The sequence below is a fragment of the Tamandua tetradactyla genome, chromosome 3 (genome assembly GCF_023851605.1).
Source record: "Tamandua tetradactyla isolate mTamTet1 chromosome 3, mTamTet1.pri, whole genome shotgun sequence".
In the NCBI taxonomy this organism is placed as follows: domain Eukaryota; kingdom Metazoa; phylum Chordata; class Mammalia; order Pilosa; family Myrmecophagidae; genus Tamandua; species Tamandua tetradactyla.
In genome coordinates, this window is record NC_135329.1 from 31090156 (window position 1) to 31100158 (window position 10003).

A 10003-nucleotide genomic window follows, 5' to 3' on the forward strand; every position below is an offset into this window, starting at 1 on the left:
TCAACAAAGTCAGATTACGGACCCATTCTTTACTGTATCTGACCCCCGGGCATGGAGATTGCATTTTGACAAGCACTTGCTTAGGGAGACAGAGGAATCCTGGGGGCCAGGGAGGTGAGCTGATTTTGAATACTTTGGATCCAGTGACAGACTCCAGCAGTTTTTATACCAGCAGGGGCTGTAGGAGCAATCATAAGACAGAGATGAGGAGCAGTGGTTAGAAGAGTTTGGCTACACATGGGGGTGGGGCAGGTGGGGTCTGGTGGGAATTTTTGACCCAGGAAGTGAGATTATTTTCTCTTACTACTTTTGTAAGATCTAGGGAGGCAACAAGGCAGGGGTTACGGATTGAATTGTGACTCCCAAAAAGATAGGTTCCAATTCTTAACCACTGGTCCTGTGAAAATGACCCTATTTGGAAATAGGGTCTTAGAAGATGTTACTAGATAAGATGAGGCCCACCCTAATTCAATATGACTGGCATCCTTATAAAGAGAGGAACTTTGGACACAGAGAGACGATGGCCATGTGACAGAGGGAGAGATGGAGTTATGCCACAAACCAAAGAATGCCATGGATTGCAGGAAAGCCAAAGGCTTCGGAGGAAGCATGACCCTGTCAACATCTTGATTTCGACTTCTAGCCTCCAGAACTGTGAGGCAATAAATTCCTGTTGTTTTAAGCCTGCAATTTGTGCTGGTTTGTTATGGCAGCGTTAACAAACTGAGACAGCAGAGGCTCTTGGCCTAGAGCAAATAGCTGGGTGTGCTCCCCTGATTCAGGAGGGGCAACTAAATCCAGGCATGGTGATTAAGAAAGCTGAATCTGTTTCAATGCAATCCCAATAAAAATTCCAACAACCTTCTTTGCAGAAATGGAAAACCCAATCATTAAATTTATATGGAAGGATAAGGGGCCAAATAGCTAAAAAGCCATCTTGAAAAAGAAGAATGAATTTGGAGGACTCACACTTCCCAATCTTATAACTTATTACAAAGACAAAGTGATCAAAACAGCATGGTTCTGGCACAAGCACAGAAATAGAGACCAGTGGAATGGAATTGAGAGCTCAGATATAGATCCTCACATCCATGGCTAATTCATTTTTTTAAAAATTAATTAATTTATTAATTAAAAAAATTAAGAACAAACAAAAACATTAACATATTCCGTTCTACATATATAATCAGTAATTCTCAATATCATCACATAGTTGCATATTCATCATTTCTTAGAACATTTGCTTCAATTCAGAAAAAGAAATAAAAAGACAACAGAAAAAGAAATAAAACAATAACAGAGGAAAAAAAAAGATTATACATACCATACCCCTTACCCCTTGCTTTCATTTATCACTAGCATTTCAAACTAAATTTATTTTAACATTTGTTTCCCCTATTATTTATTTTTATTCCATATGTTCTACTCGTCTGTTGACAAGGTAGATAAAAGGAGCATCAGACACAGGGTTTTCACAATCCACAGTCACACTGTGACAGCTATATCATTATTCAACCATCATCAAGAAACATGGCTACTGGAACACAGCTTTACATTTTCGGGCAGTTCCCTCCAGCCTCTCCATTACAGCTTGGTTAACAAGGTGATATCTACTTGATGCATAAGAATAACCCCCAGGATAACCTCTCTACTCTGTTTGGAATCTCTCAGCCATTGTATGGCTAATTCATTTTTAACAAGGATGCCAAATCCACTCAATTGGGATAGAATAATCTCTTCAACAAATGGTGCTGGGAGAACGGGATATCCATATGCAAAAGAATGAAAGAGGACCTCCATCTCACCCATATACAAAAATTAACCCCAAATGGATCAAAGACCTAAATGTGTTAGGCAATGGTTTTTTAGACTTTACATCTAAGGGACAACCACAAAAGAAAAAAATAAATAAATGGACCTTCTCAAAATGAAAAACTTTTGTGCATCAAAGGATTTTGTCAAGAAAGTGAAAAGACAACCTACTCAATGGGAGAAAATATTTGGAAAGCACCTACCCGGTAAGGGTTTAATATCCAGAATATATAAAGAAATCGTACAACTCAACAATAAAAAGACAAACAACACAACTTAAAAATGAGCAAAAAACTCAAATAGATGTCTTTCCAAATAGACTTCTTTCCAAAGAAGATATACAAATGGCCAGAAATTCATGAAGAGATGCTCAACATCGTTAGCTATCAGGGAAATGTAAATGAAAACAACAATGAGATAGCATTTCACACCCAATAAAATGGCTGGTAATAAAAAAAAGGAAGATAAATGTTGGAGAGGATGTGGAGAAATAGGAGCACTCATTTCTTGCTGGTGGCAATGTAAAATGGTGCAGTCACTGTGGATCCGTTTGCTGGTTCTACCATTTGACCCAGCAATTCCACTAGTAGGTACAGATCCAGAAGAGTTAAAGGCAGGGACGTAAACAGATATTTGCACACAGATGTTCACAGCAGTGTTATTCACAATTGACAAAAGATGGAAGCAATCCAAGTGTCCATCAACCAAAGAATGAATAAATAAAATGAGGTATATGCATACAATGGAATATTATTCAGTTTAGAAAGGAATGAAGTTCTGATACATGCAGCAACATGGGTGAACCTTGAAGATATTATGTTGAGTGAAATAAATCAGATACAAAAAGACAAATACTATATGATCTCACTGATTTGAAATAATTAGAAAAAGCAAAACTCATAGAGTCAGAATCTAGAATATAGGTTACTAGGGGATGAGGTAGGGATAGGGAATGGGAGGTTAAGGCTTAAAATGCATTGGGTTCCGATTTGGAATGATAGAAATGTTTGGTAATGGATAGTGGTGATGGGTACACAACATTGTGACTGTAATTAGCACTAAAATATGTGTCTGAATATGATTATAATGAAACATGTATATATGATTGTATGTATGGTAACAGAATAAAAAATTTTTAAAAGTCTACTGCTGAATCATAATATTGATAGTTCTGTTGGTCTCCAGTGTCTTGGAGGAGCTAGAAGAAAAAACGAAAAATTGTGGGACTGTAACCCATACCAAATTTTAAAATCTGTTCTATAACTACTTGTTAAAATGTACTTGGAGAATGGGCCATGGTGGCTTAGTAGCAGAGTTCTCATCTGCCATGCTGGAGAGCCAGGTTCGATTCTCGGTGCCCGCCCATGTAAAAAAAAAAGTACTTGAAAATGTATTGCTTTTTTGTATATATGTTATGTTTCACAATAAAAAAATCTGTGGTACTACACTACACAAACAGTGAACCTAAATTAATCCATGGGCTATAGTTAATAGTACAATTACAAAAAAGTGTTTTCACCAATTGTAACAAATGTATCACACCAAAGCAAGCTGTTAAAAATAGGTTGGTATATGGGTGCCTGTATTTTACTGATTTATTTTATAAACTCACAACATTTGTATATATATGTACACATATATATGTAAAGAAAGTTGAATCTTCATTTCAGAGTATTTGTAAAGGAAAAATTCCTGTAATTGGTGCTTGACTAAATCCTTGCTCTTCTCCCTGTAACTATGGTGAATCAGGGAGTCATTTGGGCTCAGAAAGAACCATTATGTCATCATTCTAAATATCTCTTGGCATACTTTTATGATGTCTGATTAGAAATATTTTTGACTCTGGGAAAAGGTCTAAAGTTAATCAGTGTACTCAATTTTTTTAATTTAAATTCCTGGCAGGCACCAGGAATCGAACCCGGATCTCCAGCATGGCAGACGAGAATTCTGCACTGCCCCAATGTTCTCAATTTTGAAGGAAAACCCGAGTTAGATTAAGTTGCAGTTCTTCACATGAGAAGTTTAGTTAAGACAGTAGCTGACTGTAATAGATTGTAATAGTCTGGGTCCTGTTCCACCCAGACTCCGTCTATGGGGCCTATGCACCCATCCCCCAGTTAACTGGGAATATTGACTGGAAATGGCTCCGAGCTGCCTCCCTTGCTGGGATGTGCTCTTGGCAGCTGGAACCTGCCCTATCCAAGGTTACACCCCTTTTGGGGTGTGGTCTGCCAATGACTGGCTTATATAGGAATACAAAAGCTTAGTCCCTTGGCCTCAATTTAAGACAACTCTGAAAGTCCAACTCAGCTCCAGAGTCCCCTATAGGATTGGATCAGGTTTCAGTTGCAGTCACATCCTGAGTCAGCTGATCTTTCTGTATTTTGTGAAAGAAGAGACAAATTGGTGACATCATGACCTGTAATCAGGGATTGAAATGAAACAATATTAAGGTTCCAGGAATGTGCATTTCCCCTGAGGAATAGGGGTACCTCCTTGAGCTAAAGTTGTCAAGAGCTGCAAAACCTCTAAGCTTCCTCTCTCTGCTAAGCTTCCTCTATAGGATGTCTCATTCCTATGTTCAAGGGACAAATAATAAAGTCTGAATTGATACATGTAACACCTGAATGTCTATGCATATGTATATGTTTGTGATTTATATACAAAATCTCAAAGAGTGGGTTTTATCTGTTGCAGACCCAGTTTATTTTCCTCTTTGATTTGCTCAGTCTCACCTATCCTCTAGTTCCTGGCTGCCTGCTCAATGAAGAACCCATCTGCTTCCTCTGTCACCTCATCTACTGATACTACCATCTGTCTTGGCTTCCCCTGGGGTGAGGGCCAGACTTTGGCAGGATGTCCACAACGTCTGCTGTGGTGGTAGCCACAGCAGCTCCAGTGCCTAGAAGTGACCTGACCAAACCTACAGAAGCTTTGGTCCCTTCAGGGCTGGTCTCAGAGGAAGCACCAGGCCATGGGGCATGGAACTTGGGTTCTCCAATGGCTGCCTGGAGGAGCAAGATTGGCACAACTTGGAAGTGCAGGCGTTTGTCCTGGGTCTTGTGGAACGAACTTGACCAGTTACAGTCAGGAGACAGGGAAGAGCCAGCAAATAAGTGACTCACCTTTTCTCCCCATCATGGACTGTTCAAGTCACAGTAGTTTCATATGGCTTCTCTGGAGTCTTCCTTTGTGACTAAGCCACTGACTGTTTTTTCATGAAGCTATAGCCAAGCTCGGTAACATATCACCTTGTATTTATTCTGTCCTTCCCTTTTCCCACTTACTGTTGTGGCTCCGAGATTGTATTACCAGTAATGTATTGGCACATACGATTTGCTTCAGGCTCTGTTTTCTAAGAAATCTGTGGTAAGATAGCATCTGAGATCCTGCATGCACATTTAAATGAATATTTTATATTTGAGTAGCTGCATTTAGCATCCAAATGTGTTTTAAAAATCCACATGCATGTAACAATTAAACTGAATGTATGTAACGTCTAAGCAAATGTGGAAGACATCTAAATAAGTGTTCAGAGTTGTGAGGTCAATAGACGTTAAAATTGGTGTATTAGTTATCTATTGCTGTGTTACAAATTACTCCTAAATTTGGCAGCTAAAAAACAACAAACATTTACAATCTCACAGTTTCTAAGTGGGTCGGGAATCCAGGGGGAGCTTAGCCAGGTGATTCTGGCTCCAGGTCTCATCCAAGGTTGTATTCAAGGTGTTGGCCAGACCTCAAGGCTCAGCTGCAGAGGGGCCCCTTCCAAGCTCATGCATGTGCCTGTTGGCAGGCCACAAGTTCTTTCCATGTGGATCTGTCCACGTGGCTGCCTTATAAGTGGCAACTGGCTTCCTGTAGGGAGAGTGAAAGTGATCCCTGAAAAGGAAATCATACTCTTTTTTTTTTTTGTATGCTATATGGTGGGGTCACATGGTCACATTTCATTGTTTTTTCCATGTGAATATCTTATTATTGCAGCACCATTTGTTGAACTTCGTTTGTTTGTTTTTTGTGTTTTGTTTATTTTGCTTAATTGCTTGTTTCTTGGGAAGTGCATGGACCGGGAATTGAACCTGGGTCTCCCACATGGCAGGCAAGAGTTCTACCACTGAACTATCCTTGCACCCCCCCACAGTATTTTTATTTGGAAATCTTGGAAGTGTCATCCAATCCCTTCTACCATACTCTGTTAGAAATGACTCAATAAACCCAGTCTAATGAAGGGGATTACACAAGCGTGCGAATATTGGGAGGATTACTGGGGTCTGTTTTAGAGGCTTCCTTCCACATTTGGTATACTGTACCAGGTAGAATTTATATCTATTTACTGTTCCTACTTAGTATTGGAGAGCCCTCCTTACATTTCATCCCAGGATCCCCTTGCTTCTGTTCCAGACATTATTATGATTGAGCTGAATAATTTCTGTTTTCATTTCCAGCAGTGCAATATCTGAAAATCCCGATTTTCCTAACTGCAGGTTGATGATGGTGTTTTGGTCAATGTTGAAAGAAGTGTGGCAGGGAGATACTCTTCCATTCATGTGGGGGCAAAGATGGATATACTCTCTTGGGATGGCCTGAGGGCTGTTCACCCTTGAATATCCTAAGAGTGAAACTGCAGGTCTAAGAAATGTTTGCTGGACTTTGTAGGTCACACAACCTAAGGAGAAGTTAATGAAGCACCTGTCACTGAGCCCCGGTGTGTGAAAAGTATTGCCCTAAGTACTGTGAGGGACACACAGATGAATTAAGACAAGTGTCCGCCTGATGGAATTTATTTATATGAGCTGGAGTAAAAGGGGGGAAGAGATTAAGACTATAAGCATAAATTTGGGAAACATCAGGCTATAGGAATGTCCCTGGGGAGTGAATGTAGATAGAGTCTGAAGGGGTTGAGGACAGAGCCCTAGGGCACTTCATTATTTAGTGATTAGGAAGAGGAGGAGAAGCCAGCAAAGAAACCAGAGGAGTCTCATTTTATTTGTCCCTAAGCAACATTTGACTCATTCAGGTCAGTGCTTGGTTTGGTTAATTCCTGATGTGAGTCTACATCTGGCTCTTCCTGCAGCTCATGCCCTCAGACTGGACCCTAGCTTGGTATAAGCCACAGCCTCAGGGAAGAGTAAACACCAGTTTGTTTGTTTTTTCAATGCAACTTTATTGAGTTATATTCACATATCATATTATAATCCAAAGTATACAATCAACGGTTCACAGTGTCATCATATAGTTGTGCATTCATCATTTTTGATCTTTTTTTTTACTCTAAAAGCAATAAAAATAAGATTAAAAATAAAAATAAAAGTGAAAAAGAACATCCCAAACTCCCCATATACCCTGTATTAGTTAGGGTTCTCTAGAGAAACAGAATCAACAGGAAATATCTATAAATATAAAATTTATAAAAGTGTCTCACGTAACCGTGGGAACATATTGTCTAAAATCCGCAGGGCAGGCTGTGAAGCTGACGATTCCGACGGAGGGTCTGGGCAAACTCTACAGGAGAGGCTCACCAGCCAAAGCAGGAAGAGGACCTGTCTCTTCTGAATCCTCCTTAAAAGGCTTCCAGTGATTAGATTAAGCATCACTCATTGCAGAGGACACTCCCCTTGGCTGATTACAAATGGAATCAACTATGGATGTAGCTGACGTGATCATGACTTAATTCTAGAAATGTCCTCATAGCAACAGACAGGCCAGTACTTGCTCAATCAAACAGGTACCTCCACCTGGCCAAGTTGACTATGAACCTGACCATGACACACCCTATCCACTCTATTATTTATTTATTTTTTTGTGTTTACTTTCTAACTCATCTGTCCATACACTGGATAAAGGGAATGTTAGTCACAAGGTTTTCATATCCACACTGTCACACCGTAAAAGCTAATAGTTATGCAATCATATTCAAGAATCAAGGCTACTGGAGTACAGTTCAATGGTTTCAGGCATTTCCCTCTAGTTACTCCAGTACACCATAAACTAAAAAGGGGTATCTTTATAATGCATAAGAATAACTTCCAGAATGACCTCTCAACTCTATTTGAAATCTCTTAGCAACTGAAACTTTATTTTGTTTCATTTATCTTCATGAACTCTTTGGGTCAAGAAGTTTTTCTCAATCCCATGATGCCAGGGCCAGGCTCACCCCCAGGAATTTACCTGCAGAGTTGGCTTAGAGAGAGAGGCTACATCTGGGAGTGACTTAGCATGATTATAAATAGCCTTAGCTTGTCCTTTTCAAGAATAAATTTCATAAGGGCAAGCTCCAAGATTGAGGGCTTGGCCTATTAAATTGGTAGTCTTCAATGATTGAAAGCATATCAGGTCTTCCCCAGGTGGGGATGTTTAATCTACCCACATTTTTCCTCAGTCCCTCAAGGAAACTCTGCAAATACTTTTATCTTCTGCTCAGTTTACTCTGGGATGTATCAGGACATCATATAACCTGTACAAACCAACAAGATCTCATGCCCTATTCAAGATTCTTTTTGTAATTATGATGTTTGAATAAACTGACCATACAGGTTAAATTAGATAGCGTGCTATAGAAAATATAAATTTTGCACCAAATAAACATCTCTTCCTTTGGTCTCACACAGAAGTTGAAGTTTTAAAGTATAGTCAATATCATCCTTTCTCCTTTAGTCTAATTTACCTCAGTCCTAACCAAATCAGCTTCATTCGTATCTGTAATTGAAGTCTGATCTCTTTTTCAGCTTTTTAAACAGTAAGCAACAGTGTTAAAAAATATTTTTATGGGCAAATCTTCCCATACATACTATACATGGTGAACAACAATGGCTCACAAAATCAACACACAGTTGTGTATGTGTCACCATGATCATTTTTAGAATATTTGCATCACTTCAGAAAAAGAAATAAAAAGAAAAAAATTTTTAACTCATACATCCCGTACCTCATACCCCTTCCTCTCATTGACCACTAGTGTTTCAATCTACCCAATTTATTTTACCCATTATCCCCCCATTATTTATTTTTTTACTCATCTGTCTATACCCTGGATAAAAGGAGCGTCAGAAACAAGATTTTCACAATCACACAGTCACATTGTAAAAGTTATATAATCATCTTCAAGAATCAAGGCTATTGGCGCATACACTCAACAGTTTCAGGTACTTCCCTCCAGCCACTCCAATACAGCATAAACTAAAAAGGTATACCTATATAATGCGTAAGAATAACCTCCAGGATAACTTCTTGACTCTGCTTGAAATCTCTCAGCCACTGAAACTTTATTTTGTTTTATTTCTCTCTTGCCCCACTTGGTCAAGAAGGCTTTCTCAATCTCATGATGCCAGATCTTGGTTCATCCCAGGAGTCCTATCCCATGTTGCCAGGGAGATTTACACTCCTGGGAGTCATGTCTAATATGGGGTGTTCTAGTTTGCTGCCTGCCAGAATGCAATATACCAGAAATGGAACGGCTCTTAAAAAGGGGAATTTAATAAGTTGCTAGTTTACAGTTCTAAGGCTGAGATAATGTCCCAATTAAAGCAAGTCTATAGAAATGTCCAATCAAGGGCATCCATAGAAAGATACCTTGGTTCAAGAAGGTCACTGAAGTTCAGGGTCTCTCTCTCAAGTGAGAAGGCACATGGCGAACAGGGTCAGGGTTTCTCTCTCATCTGGAAAAGCATGTGGTGAACATGGCGTCATCTGTTAGCTTTCTCTCTTGGCTTCCTTTCATGAAGCCCCCCGGGAGGCATTCTCCTTCTTCATTTCCAAAGGTCGCTGTCTGGTGGGCTCTCTGCTTCCCGTGGCTATGTCGTTCTGCTCTCTCCAGAATCTCCAGTTTCTCCAAAATATTTCCTCTTTTATAAGATTCCAGTAAACTAATCAAGACCCACCCGAATGGGTGGAGACACATCTCTACCTAATCCAGTTTAACAATCACTCTAGATTGAGTCACATCTCTACAGAGATGATCTGATTAAAGTTTCAAACTACAGTACTGCATAGGGATTAGAGAAAAACTGCCTTTACAAAATGGAATTAGGATTAAAACAGAGCTTTTCTAGAGTACATACATCCTTTCAAACTTGCACGGGGGGGGGGGGGCGGGGAGAACAGTGAGTTCACCTGCTGAGTTGGCTTAGAGGCCACATCTGAGCAACAAAAGAGGTTCTCTTGGTGTGACTCTTAGGCCTAATTTAAGTAGGCT